Source organism: Desmodus rotundus, chromosome 10 (genome assembly GCF_022682495.2).
Source record: "Desmodus rotundus isolate HL8 chromosome 10, HLdesRot8A.1, whole genome shotgun sequence".
In the NCBI taxonomy this organism is placed as follows: Eukaryota; Metazoa; Chordata; class Mammalia; order Chiroptera; family Phyllostomidae; genus Desmodus; species Desmodus rotundus.
The window spans coordinates 104,961,260-104,976,647 of record NC_071396.1 but is presented as its reverse complement, the minus strand read 5'-3'; positions in this window follow the sequence as shown (position 1 = coordinate 104,976,647).

The window sequence follows — 15,388 nt, the reverse complement described above, 5'->3', positions numbered from 1 at the left end:
AGTCAAATGAAACCCCAAGACTGTTTGAGTATTTGTTTGCTGATGGGCTTTTTAACACACACACACACACAGTGTGGCACCAGCCAGCCTCCCGGGATGAACGGAATGGTCTCTCTTGCTTTTGTTCATTAATTCCTCAGCCTTGCTGCTTCCTTTCCCCCACACAGATTCTTTCCAGACAAGCCATTTGGCAAATGCCTGAGATTGACTGCCTCTCATCAGCAGAAGGCGAAACTTCCCTCGCTCCTGAAATAAGGAGGTGCCAGAGGGAGCACTGTTGGAGGAGTGTGGGGCAAATGTCAGAGGGGAGTGGCTGCTGGAAGTGAGTGTGTACAGGATACTGAGCGTAGCTTAAGCAGGAAGAGAGGAGCAAGCCCTGGCTCTGTCCTGAGATCCACGTGGATGTGGCTCTGTGGCTGGCCCAGGTGAGGCACCTGCTAGGGCTTTGGAGAAGGACCCAGACGTCCACAGTGCCACCCATGGGGGCCCCCAGTCCTCACTCCAGGAAAACATATCTGACCAATGGAGTCAGCACACCACCAAAGGGATCAGAGGCTCACTCTTGTGCACAGAAGGAAGCAGGTGTCCAATTCACACCCAGCATGTGGCAGCATCTCACAGCTGCACTCTCCCTTCTGAAGTTCTGAGACCCCAGCTTATGTCCCCTCAACCCTGAAGCAGCTCAGGGTCCTGGCATCCTGGCTGAGCTGGTACACTTGCAAAGCTCAACGAACTTGTAGGCAGAAAAGGTGGTTGGCCAGGAAGCCTGTGGCAACTCTCAAGTGAGCTTATTAATTACATGTCTCATGGAGGAGGTGACCCAGACAACTTAAGGATTCCCTTGGCTGGACTCAACTTTAGATGGGCTTCTTCCTCACTGCAGGCCTTCACCTCCTCTGCTTGGAGCATTTTCTCTAGAAAACTCGTTACTATCTATTGTCTACCCGCTCTGAGATGTATGTAATTTTTTTTTAAAGTCTCTCGCCAGTTTTATAATCCAACAATGTCTTTTTCAAGGACCTGGGAGCCACATCTTTGAAATGTCATCGTAAAAGGAGATAAGGGCCTATCTCCCGGGTGCCACGGGAGATTAGGAGCCTAATTTCAGTGGGTGTCCCGATCCGAGTTGTAAAACTACCTGCTGTCATAAAAATGTGAGAAGTGTATTTCTCCTCTGGATAAAGTCAGTTAGCTAACACAGATGGCTTAACAGCCCCCAGCACTTTTCCACTTGCTCCCTCCAGCCTTTAAAAACCCTGCTGCCCACCCTGCGGTCGGATTAAGGTCAGACAGAGTTCTGGTTCTTCTTCTCCCTTACTGCTATCGCCTTAAAGAAAGTCTTCCTTACCTGTTTAACTTTGGTGCATCTTTGCTCTGGAAGGAAGAATCTAGTTTCTGATATTTTCCTAACTTTTAAACCAGTTACAATGTTTGCATCATGCTTGTCAATTAGAATTGTCCAGGATCAGAATCGGACATATAGATTCAAAGCTGCAAAAAGCGAATGCTTCAGAGATGTGACTTGAAAAGAAAGGCTTTCCTTCCCCAAAATACCTCTGCAGCTTCTCCACCAGCCTAGCTTGGCTTGAAAGACCACATTCGGATAAAGTAATAGATATGAGAACCAAGGCCTTTGAAGGTAATAGGAAGAGCTCACTATGCTTAAGCCAAGATTAAAATACTTTGGGACGCCATACCAGAAACATTCATGTGAGTTGGATCTTAGCTCTAAATGCGAAAGATAAAATTACAAAACCTCTAAAAATCACTTGGGGATAGGTAAAGGCCTTAAGACACAAAAGCTCTAGCATAACAGAAAAATAGTAAATTAGACTTCTTTCACAGTGAGAACTTCTGCTCTTCCAAAGACATCCATCATTAAGAGTGAAAATGCAAGCCACAGACCACAGAGAGACAAAGGAACTATATTTAGAATGTATAAAGAACTCCTATGAGTCAATAAGAAAAATGTAATCCTTTCAAAAATCACAACACTTAAACAGTTAAACAGGCGCTTCAGAAAAGAAGATATCAAAAAGCCAGCTAGCATGGGAAAAGGTGCTCACCATTATTACTCATCAGGAAAATACAAATTCGAGCTTCATCAGACACCGCTCCACAGCGTAGAAAGGCTCAGACTATGAGTGGCAACGCCGAGGGGTGGCACGGTTGCAGAGCAATTGGAGCCCTCCCACACCCCACTCTGGAAGACTGTCGGGCAGCATCTGTTACAGCTGAACATATCCTGTGTTCCCCTCCCAGGCATGGTCACCAAGAGGAATGAATGCGTCCACTGAAAGATACGCACAAAAATACAAATATGCACAGCATCTTCTTTCATAAATAGCCAAAGTTGGAAAACAACCCAAATATCTACCAACGGGAAAGAGGAAAAACAGTGGCAGAAAAATCATACCGTGGAATACTGCGCGGCAATAAAAAGGACACGCTGCGGAAGCACGCGGTACCGTGGGTGAATGTTAAAGGCACTGTGTTGAGCAGAAGGCAGCACAAACCAGCATAGATTATACGACTCCGTACATACGAGTGAAATTTAAGATAGGCAAAACTGCGATATGAGCCGCGCGCAAAAGGGCAAATACCGTATGATTTCACTTATGGGAGGTACCTAGACTAGTCAAATTTGTAACGACAGAAAGTGTAACTGTGGTTGCCAAGGGCTGAGGGGAAGGGGAAATAGGGACTTGTTTAATGGGTAGAGAGTTTTGAGTTTTGCAAGATAAAAAGAGTTCTGGAGATTGGTTACACAACAATGTGAATATACTTAAAAATGGTTAAGATGGTAAATTTTATGTTATGTATACTTTAATACAATTTCTTTAGAAGAATAGACAAAACTAATCTAATGGAAGTCAGAATAAAAATTAACCTTGGCCTGGGGCAGTAACTGTAGGGGGCTTCCGACCCTCTGGTTAATATTCTATTTTTTTTTTAATCTGGATTGCGTGGTTTATAGGAGTGAAAGATCATAGATCTCTGTGATATGAATGCTTTATGTATAATCCTTTAGTAAGAGGTTTTATCTTTGATTAAGACAAGGGAACATTGGATTTATTTAACACATTCATCACATAGAACTCTGGGCAGGTGAGGTAGGAGACAGGAGGAATATTGGGTAGGGTAGACAGGCCCAGCGCAGGACGAAGTTGGGGCAAATATGCGAAGACAAGGCCAAAATAGGCAGCCAAATCTGGAAGAGGGAATAAAATGGCGTACACCTTACAACTTGGCCCACGAACCTTAGTTTCTACATTTTTCCTGTAAAATGAATGTTTTGTGCAAAAGCACATGGACCAGGACCTGTTTCCCCTTGTTGGATCTCCATGTGAACCTGGAGATCTGGACTCCAAATGAGTTGTATTGATTGACTTTGGGCAATACAATATCATGTTCCAAAGTTTGATGATCCAGTTATGCAGATTAACTCATTCAAAAAAGTTTGAATGAGCGTCTACTATGTGCCAGGCACTTGGCTGAGAAGAACGAATACAGTGATGCCCACATCATCCACAGACCCTCTCCTCTTAGATCTGATAGCTTTGGAAGGGAAATGCCTGCCTGCCGACCAATAGATAGACTTTAAGAATAGATGGACTCAACTCTGCACCAGAAACCAACTTCTCAAACTGGACTTCAGTTCTGCCCTTTAGAGTCACATAGTCCAGAAACACAGAGAAGGGTGGAGGCAGTGAAGGCAGGAGGCACGGAGAAAAGAAGGGAAGAAGAAGCTGACTATTCCATTGCACTAGAGTGTTGTATGTACAGTTTTAGAATTAAAAATAGGAAAAACTCAAACTCTGACAAGAGAAGAGGTTTTTTTTGCCCCCGTAATATTGAGAAGAATGAATGAATATTTCCTAATTATACCTTTTCCATATTCTGAAGGCTGACACTTTAATGTTAACATACATTTACTAGAATGGTGACCTATTTTGCATTTGGTTTTTAAAAGTGCAAAAACGTAACTGTGAAATGAATGCATGTTGGACAAATCTGACACACAGCCCTGAAGCATAATAGTATGGGAAAGCTTGTATTTGTATTTTCCCAAATGGAAGTACATAAATGCTGTTACAATCAAAGTTGATTGATTAGATTTATAATTAATGGTGATACTAAAATACAGGAAGAAAAAAACAAGCTTTATTTAATGTATTTAATTTTTTTTAAGTTGGAGACTCATAATACAAAATGAAGACTCTGAGAACCACACAGAATGTCTACACTAAATATTAGTTAATTGATAGTTTGTCATAGTATCTGTAGTCTGCATCAGTTCTATTTTAAATTATAGTTGCAAAATAAATATAATTCTTATATAGGACAGAGCAAAAACAAGCTTGATTTATTAAATATTAGGAGAGAAAAACAGTCCCTTTCAAATGAAGAATCTTAAACCCACTGCAAAAAAATGGAAGAAGGAAAGAATAATAACAAAACTTGGGCTGTTGTTTGTTCTCTTATATACATAATAAAACAGCTTACATTACATTTATATCTGAAGGTCTGTTAAATTATAGATTTTTTTAGATTAAAGGTTAGTTTCTAATCCATCAAACTTTTTTCAAGTTGGACTATAAAGAGAGAATAGGATGTATTGCAAAAATAATACCTTGGATCTTCATAGCACATTCCTATGGATGAAGGGTCTTCACATCCATACATCACTTCCCCTGATTCTCCCAACAAGCCTGGGGTAGATAAATGACAAGCATCGTTAGGATACAGGTAGTTCTGACTGGGTGGTCCCATTCACAAAATTATTAAAAGCAGATATTTTTAGTAATAGATCATACTATATAAGATCTAAATATATTGATATGTAAACCTGAAAACCACCCAAGTTCAATCAAAGTAATTACAGTGTATTGCAATCTTGCCAACGTGTAGTGATCTGTCTGAAGGAGAGCATTTTCAGAAAAGGACTGTTATGATCTGAAGGGAGCCAAAGCGCAAGAATTGACCCACGTCGTCCAGAAAAAAAGATGTTCTCCTCAAGAATGATGAATGAATGAATACACAGAACAAAAAAGAGTTAGGGAAGATTAAGATACTTTCGCAGGTATGCAAAGTCCTGCCAACTTTATCTACCACTTTCTCTTTCTCAAGTATCTACTGGAGAACATGCTCCAGAGAAATAAAAGAATTGCCAAGAAAGAGGAACTTACAGGATCCAGGAAACAGATCTCAATTCAAGAAAGAAGAAGAGAATCCCTAGGTTGATGGTGAAGGAAGACTCCAAGATGGGGGACAGGCCGGGAGGGCAGCCTGCCCCGGGGGGCAGTTTAGAAGGCTCCACGGGACATGCTTCCACAAGATAAAACTGGTAACAAGCTTGGTGGGCCCAGCATGATGAGAAGATATTTGCTCTTCCAGTGAAGAGTTTGGGGCTTAATTAATGATAATTAAATAGACAACCAAGTGAAAGAAAAAAACCAAGGCAATTATTAACACCAGGGAAAACAAAGATTTAGAAGAAAGGAAAGTAGTTTTAAAAATGCTACGTCATTCAGCAGTACAGAGTTAGAGGGTCCCCAGTTGATTCCTCGTCAGGGCACATGCCTGAGTTGTGGGCCAGGGCCAGAGTCAAAAGAGCTGCAACCCCGAACAGCATGGCTCAGTTGGTTGAACGTCCTCCTGCAAAATGTGAGGTTGCTGGGTTGATTCCTGGTCAGGACATTGTCTATGCAGCGGGCCCAGGCCTCCGCTGGGGTGCATGTGGTGGGGGCGTGTGCGGGAGGCAACTCATTGATGTTTCTCTCACACATCAATGCTTCTCTCCCTCTCTTCTCTCTCCCTCCCCTTATCTCCAAAAATAAAAGAAGAATTGCAAAATGATCTAGCCAAAAATTGTGACTGAACTATTTTGGGAGAAGGCATGGACAGAGAAAGCAACAATACAGTGTTGATGAGAGATGACGCCTAAAATGGAGACATGCAGACGGGGTGTTTCTGTGATGAGGAGGAAATACCGAAAGAAACAGCTAGAAAGATGGAAAGAATTTGTCTTGAAGGAAGTGGGGGAGCTGGTAGCTGCCAGTTTGACTCATTATGTATGACACTGATGAAAACAAAAATTAATTGTAGAAATCTGAAGGACCATAATTTTTGTTGGAAGTCAGTTAGGATTATAAACCAAGTGTCCTTTGCAGTACAAGCAAGATATTCAGGCGGTCAGAAATAAGAGACCACAGCGTAGGACGAGGTTTGGAACGGAGATTTTGTAACTATTTAGATTGGAATTAGCTCTATAGGAAAAATGGTGTTGAGAAATAAGAGAAGAGGGCTTGAAGACAAACATCGTGTGAGTGCCATTTAAAGTGTCAGGAGAAAAATGGAGTCCACTAAATGAGCCACCAAAACACCAAGGAATATAGGAGTTTCAAGAAGAGGGAGGAAGAGGGGATGATCAAGGTCAATTGCGCAGACAGGCCCAAACCATTAGAACAAACAATGAACGGTTTCTAAAGAGGGTATTTTCCTCTAAGGATTAAGTTCACACCCTTTACGGAGCCTTAACTTTAGAGAAGCTTTCAGTTTGGGGATGACCTTGTATTTTTCCAGCACATGGCACCATGGCCGTGACCCTGTTTTCAGTAAATACACAGTTGTCTTTCACGGCGCTGACATACAAACCCTGCATTAATACGAAAGTGAATCTTGGGGCGCATTGTTCTTACCATGCCCATACAACGCTCTGACCTTGTTTTTCTTTTCTTTCTTTTTTTTTTTCCGCACAAGGGAAGGCATTGTCCGTGTCAGAGATGAGCATTTGAACTAAAGTTCATGGCTTGGCTGGGACCTTCCTTGGCTGCATTTGCGGGCGATCAGCTGCCTGTCATAGGCCGCGGTGTTATCGACACCCCAAACAAGGTGGAAGGACAAGAAACAAACGACGTGAGGCTGCCTTTCCTCACTGCGTGTCGAAGGCTAGGTTCGAAACACCAAATGTGGTATCAAATCTCATCCTAAGATGAAAGCCCACGTGGTGAAAGATCTCACTATTTTATTTTGCCCAGTCGAATTCAGGCCTTGGCTTCGGGACCCGGAGCATAATTGGTAGCAAATGTTACCTCATCTCTCCACAGATGATTTTCTCTTTCTCGTATAGATGGCACTCCACACTCCCATCCCCCACCCCCAACAGATGCAGGACAGACCGAAAGTCTGGTTCGGCATTTTTCAGAAGCCACCGTGACCCTGTGCTGCTTATTTTCCTGTTTGCTTGTGTCGGTTATGGCTGCCGTCCAGACGCTCCCATCTCAGACGTATCACAGGGACAAATGGTTAAAAGAAGGGTATTAATTTGGAATTCAAAGACTCACACCAAGCCATTAACACCCCCGCAGAGCCTGGTTAGCAAACATTTGTGTGTGTGTGTGTGTGCGTGCCAGTGTATTTCGCAGTTTCCCTTTGAAGTGTCCACCAAGTAAATAGTGCTCTGGGGGCAGAGCAGGAGTCCCCAAGTCCCTAGGGTCAGAGTTTCTGGGGCACAGCATCAGAATGCCCCACAACACCACCGGTACAAGCCTATGTTCCCAGACAAACCACAGGAGCTTACTTCTGTAAAGCCCAGTACAGCTGAAATGGTGTTCCAAATGCATATTTTGAATACCAATGAGGGAATGATAAATTTGGCATGTTACCTAGAAATTAACAAATATTGATGATGCTTGATAGACAGTCCTGGAGATACAATGAGGATTCGGCTGTGGGCAATGGATCTGTACATAACGTCAGGCTATGCTTCTTTCATTCGTTCTAATGCTTTCAGGCAAGAAGGAGATCCACCTGAAGTGAGAGGTGAGCATTCCAAGTCCATTGACTTCTATGCATCATAGGGCTGCTTTGGAAATAAAAGACGAGAGAGACGTTTCTAGAATCTAACCATGTTCGTTTCCAATGTTAACTTAGGGTCTTCAGGGATGACCTGGAGTGTGGACAGAGAGTGGGACAAGAGGTTTATTTTCAACCCAAGGAGCCAGCCTTGCTCTGCAGGTACGGCAGGTATATCCTTGCTCAGCAGGTATTCCGGTTCATTTCAGCACAGACTCCTTATTGAAAGTCACTTGCTGGAGTTTATCTGCTACAAGTCCTGAATGCAGTCCCTTCTGCAATGGAAAATGTCAGATCCTTCATTCGGTGACCGTTTAAATACAAAAGAACTTCTCAGTTGAAGACGTCAGTCACACCAAACGCAGAGAGAGACAGTTTTCAATGTCCTAGAGCTGGAAGAGTAAGGTAAGCCAGGAGGAAGAGAATGACGCTTTCCAAGGAACGTTTGATTTTAGCATAAATCAAAGGCATCGAAAGCTGTTGAACTAGGAATTAGGAGGATCCACCTTAATCAGGTGTCTGCTGTCCTCCATTATCCCGTGTTCCCTGAAGTAGAAACCAGAGTTGCAAATTCTGAAAGTTGCAGCATCGTTGCTTTTGGGGGACCTGCATGTAAGAATTGTGTGACAGCTCCTCGTTAAGAATATTAAAGATTCCAACTCCATGTAACTGGAGCCTATCGCGGCTGGGTCGGTTCTGACGCAGCCTGCTTTGAAAACAGACTTGCTGGGGACCAGCAGGAAGCCTTGTCATTAATGAGGGCTTCTCCTCACGGTCTTTCCTTTGGCTACAATTAATGTGAATAAAAATCTCACTCTGAAAGTACTGGATTAAAGAAACACATTTTTTAGGAAATAATGATTCCCTTCCCCTATTCTGCTTCCAAGCCAATTAAAAAAAAAAAAAAAATCTTCCATTAACACACTATAGCAGCTTCGTGCAAAGGCCTGAATGTATTTAGATTGTCTGCTCGGCCGACCGGCCAGACGCGATGAGGAGCTGGAGGTGGAGAGACAGTTACCCAAACAAGACGCTTGTGGAGGGCTGAGCACATCAGAGCATCACTTTGGTGGAAGAGCCTGAGTGCAAAGAGCTCATACTGTCCGAGAACCAGCAGCAACCGGGACTACACAGACCAATGGGAAGTACGGGACAATGAAAGACTGATAGGTTTTGGGTCTTCTGCGTATTCCAAGATACTGTCAATTAAGTCTCCCCTGTTTTCGTTAGAAGCCAATAGCTTCGTTATAGCAATCTCTTCTACGATGCCATTGTAATAGACTTAGAAAAAAGCTTACCTTATTTGCAGTTCATTAGACATTATTAGAACAGAATGAACAGAGATCCATAAATAGTAGCCTAAGCATCCTACCCAGCAGCCAACACTGTTGGAAGAGTAAATATGGTAGTGGCATGCAGGGTGGGGCAAAAGTAGGTTTACAGCTGTGCCCGTGGAAAATAATACAATACTGAATAAATAATGATAATGTAAGAATAAACTGTGTTTTGCATCCTCATAACTGTAAACCTATTTCTGTACCACCCTGTATATTATTTCCCCTTCTGGCCATGGTTTAGCAAATACTCTAGAGAGAGTACAAATAGATAAATACAATCTCACCACTCACTCCCAGTTACATTTATTATCTTAGTGATAAGTCAATATATAAGTCATTTTAGTTCTTAGAATACTTTTATTGACTGATTCTACCGTGGAAACGCAAACCTGAACCCTTGCCTGTTTTGTCTTTTGCTGTCCGTGTGTTCAGGTAACAATATGAAGGAAAACTCTTATTGTTCCTGTAGCTGGCCTGAGAATCCCCCGCGCTGGACGCATATTCCATGTGCCCCTTGAAATCCGCTGCCCACCCCTCTCTCCCCTGTTCTGTGCCAGAAGGAGCTTTTCTCAGCTCACGTGGTATGGTCAGACTTCAGTTGCTTGTGTGGTGGGATGGAGGTCCGGGGTTGCTTGCTGACTGTCAGCTGAGGGCTGCTCTCAGCCCTTAGAGGTCGCCCACACGTCCCTGCTGGTGGCCCTTACACAACATGAGCAGGGTCCCTTCCTCATAGCCAATCAGGAGAACCTCACCTGCAGTCCGTGACAACAGAGCCTCACACAGCGTACCAATCACAGGAGTGATTGACGTCTATCAGGCCTGCCGTAGTCCATCAGCTAGAAGCAAACCACAGGGTCCCCGCACATTCAGGGGCAGGAGATTCTTCAAGGTTGTGACCCACCTTTGGAGGTCACCTAAGAATTCAGCCTGCCACTTGGTAGGGAGTCAGCTAGCGCTTCCTAGCCTGACGGTGTTTTCCTGAAATCCTGCCTCCACCTTTGTAAATGGACCCTCCATTAAATTCTCCTCAAATGACCCCCTTGGAGTGTTCCATCTGCTCCTGCTGGGACCCTTATGATAAAATCCCTCTGCAAATGGCTTATTTTGGTAATGTGCTTGTCTGTGAGCCAGGGCCAGCTGGCGGCTGGGCCTGAGGGAGCTGAGACTGGGCTGAGCTGTTGAGCGTCGCAAAGGGGCAGCCATGGTCTCCACCTGGCTGCAGGCGTGGACAGTTGATGAGGAGGCAGGCAGGGGGAGCAGACTGTAGCCAGCCGCCAAGCAGAGCCACCTGGGAACAGATGACTAAGGAGGGATTTGAGGAGGGCAATGCCAAGTGGCATGCAACAGAAGCCCTCTCACAACCCGTACGCTTGACGTCGCTCGCTCCCACCCCAGGTTGGCCTCCTCTGACCGGCGAACAGAAGGAAGAGCAGAGTCCTGAGCCGGGTCTGGCTGTGGGCAGGCTGCAAACCACCCTGCTTCCCATCAGCACTTTGAAAACTCATCTTTTTACGGTCTTTTCTGTCTTAAAAATTCTTTCAACTTTTTTCCAATTATTTCACTTTAGAATGTTTTTAAGAAAATCTTTTGGTAAAAAGTGTCTATGCTTTTAGGCCACGGGTTACAGTGCATAGCCACTGGCAGGAGCCTGGAAACGCACCCTATTACTCGGCACTCCGCCTTCGAGATGATTTCATGAACTGTCATGCATAACAGTCCCATGACCTTTCCTCAGAGGAGCCAAAGCCGGAGAAATCACACTAAAGTGCAAGCGGCCCAAACAAGGTGATGGTTCCTATCGTGCAACGTGACCTTTATGTGAGTATCTGAGAAATGGGGAACCACCTTCCGTTCCACAGAATTGCTTCCCAAAGACAAAGTCATGTGAGTCATCCAAGCCATTTTCAGAGACAGCATGTGACAGTGATCCTCAAAATGTGGTCCCCAGACCAGCACCACCACCATCACCTGGGGCACGCATGAGAAAGGCCAAGTCTTAGGCTCCACAGACCTACTGAATCAGAAACTCTGGAACTGGGACCCAGCAGTCCGTGGTGATGCTAAAGCCCCGTGCTGTCTGAGAACATCTGGCTGGAAGCGGAAGGGGCCAGGACTTCGTATCTTTCACTCATGTGTTGAAGGGTAGTGCTCTGGATAAACAGAAGAGGGAGAGGAAGAGAAGGGAGAGAGGGAGGGCACGAGAGGGAGAGGGATGAAGGCTAGATGGAGAGGGAGAAATGCTCTCGTTCCTCTGGTAACTGAGCAGCAGCGGTGTGGTGGTAAATGTTCACAACCAGTTTTCCAGGGTGTGCCCCGTGGGAGGCACAAAGCCCTGCTTTGTCATATTTGCCAATTGCCATGTGTAAATACTGCCACCGCAGCCTACTTCAAGCCACCAACGTGAGGTCATGACATGTGGAATAGGGATCTTGAAAGCTGGCACGGGGGCCTCTACCCCTTGGCCATATGCAGAAGGAGGGGACCCGGACTGTGGCCCTGGGAAGCCTACACAGTCTTCCTGGGACTATTGATTAGGTTGAAAATTCCCTTTCATCAGGGTTTCTCAAATTTAGTACAGGTATATGTGAGTGTTTTTTAAAGATTTTGTTTATTTATTTTTAGAGAGAGGGGAAGGGAGGGAGAAAGAGAGGGAGTGAAACATCGATGTGAGAGAGAAACATTGACTGGGGAACAGGGCCACAACCCAAGCATGTGCCCTGACCAGGATTTGAACTGGTGGCCTTTTGCTTTGCAGCATGACGCCCAACCAACTGAGCCACACTGGTCAGGACAACTTATCACAGTGTGGGATAATTCCTTGCCGTGCATTGTAGGATGAGCAGCATCCCTAGCTTCTGCTCACCAGATGCCAATAGCACCCCCACACCCCAGCTGTGGCAGCCAAAAATGTCTCCAGACATTGTCAAATGTCCCTTGGGTGGCAAAACCACTCCTGGTTAAGACTCACTGCCTTACATTGACTTTTCAGCCCGTTTTGGTTCCTTGGGGAACCTTTTTCTTACATCCATCCTTCGGGCCACATTACTTCCAGCCCCACCATCGAACTCTGACAGCTTTTTTCCTCTGCCAACTCTACTTTGACGTGGAGATGACTTGCTGGTTAGTGTGCCAGACTTGGTTTATTATGTATTCTGGTCATTGTTACTATTATTATTATTGCTCTGCTCAGTGGCCCAGCTTCTGGTTTTGAGATGGGTCCCTTAAGGTGATGCTATCTGTGTATATTAGTGTTTCAGTCCCAGCAGCCACAAAGTCACGTCTCTTTCTCCTTGTCGCTGTTCCCTCGTTCTTTCTCAGTCATCCCTGGGAGATTAGACATCACTCTTCCTTTTCCTTTCACTTGACTAGGGAGTAAAATGATCTATCTGCCTCTAATCTCTCTCTCTCTTTTTCTGCTCTCTGCTTTAAAAAGTAACAAAGGAGTTTTATCTCCAATAATTAGAAGCCCTTCCAATTTGTTAGATATTAAATAGTGCAGCCACACCACGGTACTCATCAGCTTCAGAACTCGTCAAGCCCTGTACTCGCCATATTTTGATGAGAAAAACATATTTCAGCACTCAGTGCTGGCTCGGGACTCGTTGCACTTGCTGCCACTTGTATGAGTCGCAACGCCGCCCTACAAGAGAAAGTGCTTCATCGTTCGGTCCTCGTCGGTTTGGGCACTTGCCACAAGGGCTGGAGCAACTTAACAACGAGTACCGAGGTACCACTCACTGTACTTACCAAGTACCTCTGCCCTGTGGAAATGGACTTAAATGAACAAAACCAGGAGGGTGCTCCGAACCGCTAACAATTTAAAATCATGACTAACCCAATCAGTTAAACAGTACAAGTGAGCAAGGCAAGTAAATCTGATGCCCTTCTGGGGACAGAGACATCAGTACCTGGGAAAGCCAGGTTCTCTGCTCCTGGCCACCTGGCACGTCAGACAGAAGGGGTGAGCCTGGGGCAGGTGCTGCCTGTCAGTTACTAGGCAACGGCACATCTTGACGTCAGACATTCTCCATTCCCATCCTTTGTGCTTATTTTAGTATGGGAGTTTACAGTTTTAGTTCAGCAGGTCCAGACATGGGAAGGCTCATCATCTGAGAATGGTTTAAGAAATAGAAAACTAATTTTAAAGGCATTTTTTAAAAAATGACTCTTTGTTTTTTTAATTATTGCACTTTAGAAACTGGAGATTAAGACAGATGACCTCTGATAATCCCTCCCAATTTAGTATTCCATAAAGTCCAAATTTAAAAATACTTTAAATACCATGACTTAAAAGAAAATCAGATTAACCAGCAGCGCGATGTTGTCTATTTGAAACATTTCTCATAATTGTTTCTAGTTATTGCCTCTTATTTCTCCCCTGCCGATCCTCTCTCACAGAAAGTGGCAGCGGGGGATCTGAACGTCATTTATTTATTCCACTAATTTTGAGGATCAACAACGTGGCAGCAGTGGAGCCAGGTAATGGGCAGAAGGAGCTTCCAAGCTGGTGAAAGACAAAGACTCGGAGACAGATCACTGCAGACCATTGTAAGGGAGCAAGCACAGGAGAGCCCCTGCCTCGTACCAGGACCTCAGAGCAAGGGCCTTGACGCCGGGGCCAAGGAAGACTTCACGGATGATGTGAGTAGGAGCTGGAGAGTAGGAGAGGGCAGGAAGGCAGAGGTGAGGAAAGGCATGGCAAATGCAGTGGGGCGGCTGAAGTCCAAAGCTGCTCTAACACAGTCAGAGGCAGGAGGTGCCCACAGACGAGGTGTGTAGAGAGCTGATCAGTGAAGAAGCTGTACGAGACAGGCGGCCACCAAAGAAACATAAGCAGAGGGACATGATTACATTTGTGTTTAAGGATGATCTCTTTGGCAGCTGAAGGGAAGAATTATGGGGTGCTAGGACTGAGCCAGAGAGACTGGTGAGGATGCTGGCACAATGGCCCATGAGGGAAGGATGCATGTCTGGACTGGGACTTGGGTAATGAGGGCGGGGGAAACTGAGCCAACCTGAGAAATACTGAGTGACTGTCTCAGTGTTGATGATGAAGGAAGGGGTTTAGAAGGACACTCGGGTTTCTAACCTAGTGACAGGTAAGGCTACCATCTGTGATCCAGAATGTAGGTAGGAAGAGATGGTTTAGGTTCTGATGTGGCACATGTGAGATGTTTATCAGTCTATCCTTCTAGTAGGAAATGGGATATCTGAGTCCTCTCCTTGAGAAGGGAAACAAAGTGCTACAGAAATAAATCTGGGAGTCGTCAGTTCACAGATGACATTGACTCAATGACTGTGGATGAAATCGCCCAGAGAGAGTAGGACAGGGACTGTGGGTAGAGCATAAAGCCTGGGGGGACACAAGTTTAAGGAATGAGTAAAAGAAGTCAAACCTACAAAAGAGAGAGAGAAGAACAATCATAAATGTCAGGAGTCACAAACCAGGGGTATCATGGAAGTTGAGGGGGGCAAGCATTTCAGGAAGGAGGGGTGTGTTAACAGTGAACGATGCCTCAGAGAGACCCAAGAAGGGGACTGAAGACACTCACTACTCAGAGCAACTGGGGAATCACACGTGGTCTCTGCAGAGCCGAAGTTTAACAGAAACCACCAGGCAGGGGGTTGTGGGTCAAAAGGAAGTTGGAGAGGGAAAATGAAGACAACTCTCTTGAGAAGAGAGAGACTGGACAGTTGCTTTTCCTTTTAGATGGATGAGACTAGAATCGTTTGTCATGTAAGGGAAGACAGTAGAGGAGATGGGAATGTTGAGGAAATTAGAGAAATGAAGAGATGGGGCTAAACGTGGCTGGAGGGCATGTAAAGCTATATACACTGCTCACAGATCCCTGGGGCAAGGGATGGAGGACCAGGTGAGGGGAAGACAGGCTCAACAGCCTGGGAAGGAAGAGGCTGAGGCAAAAGACTCTTGCGGGAAGGGAGAGAAATAAAACTTTAAAGGGCGACCTTGTATTCTGGGGAATCTGGAATGCAACACACACGTCCAGGGCCGGGTACATGCTCAGAAAAGACCTGAATGGACCCTACTCTTGCACTTTGGGCTGACCTTTGGGCTCAATGCTGGCAGGTGGGGGGAGGCTAGGGCAGAGCTGAAGAAGTACCCCAGCAAATCTGCAAGGTGGGGAGAGGATTCATTTACTTAATTGGCTCCAGGTGTTTTGTTTATATGCCAT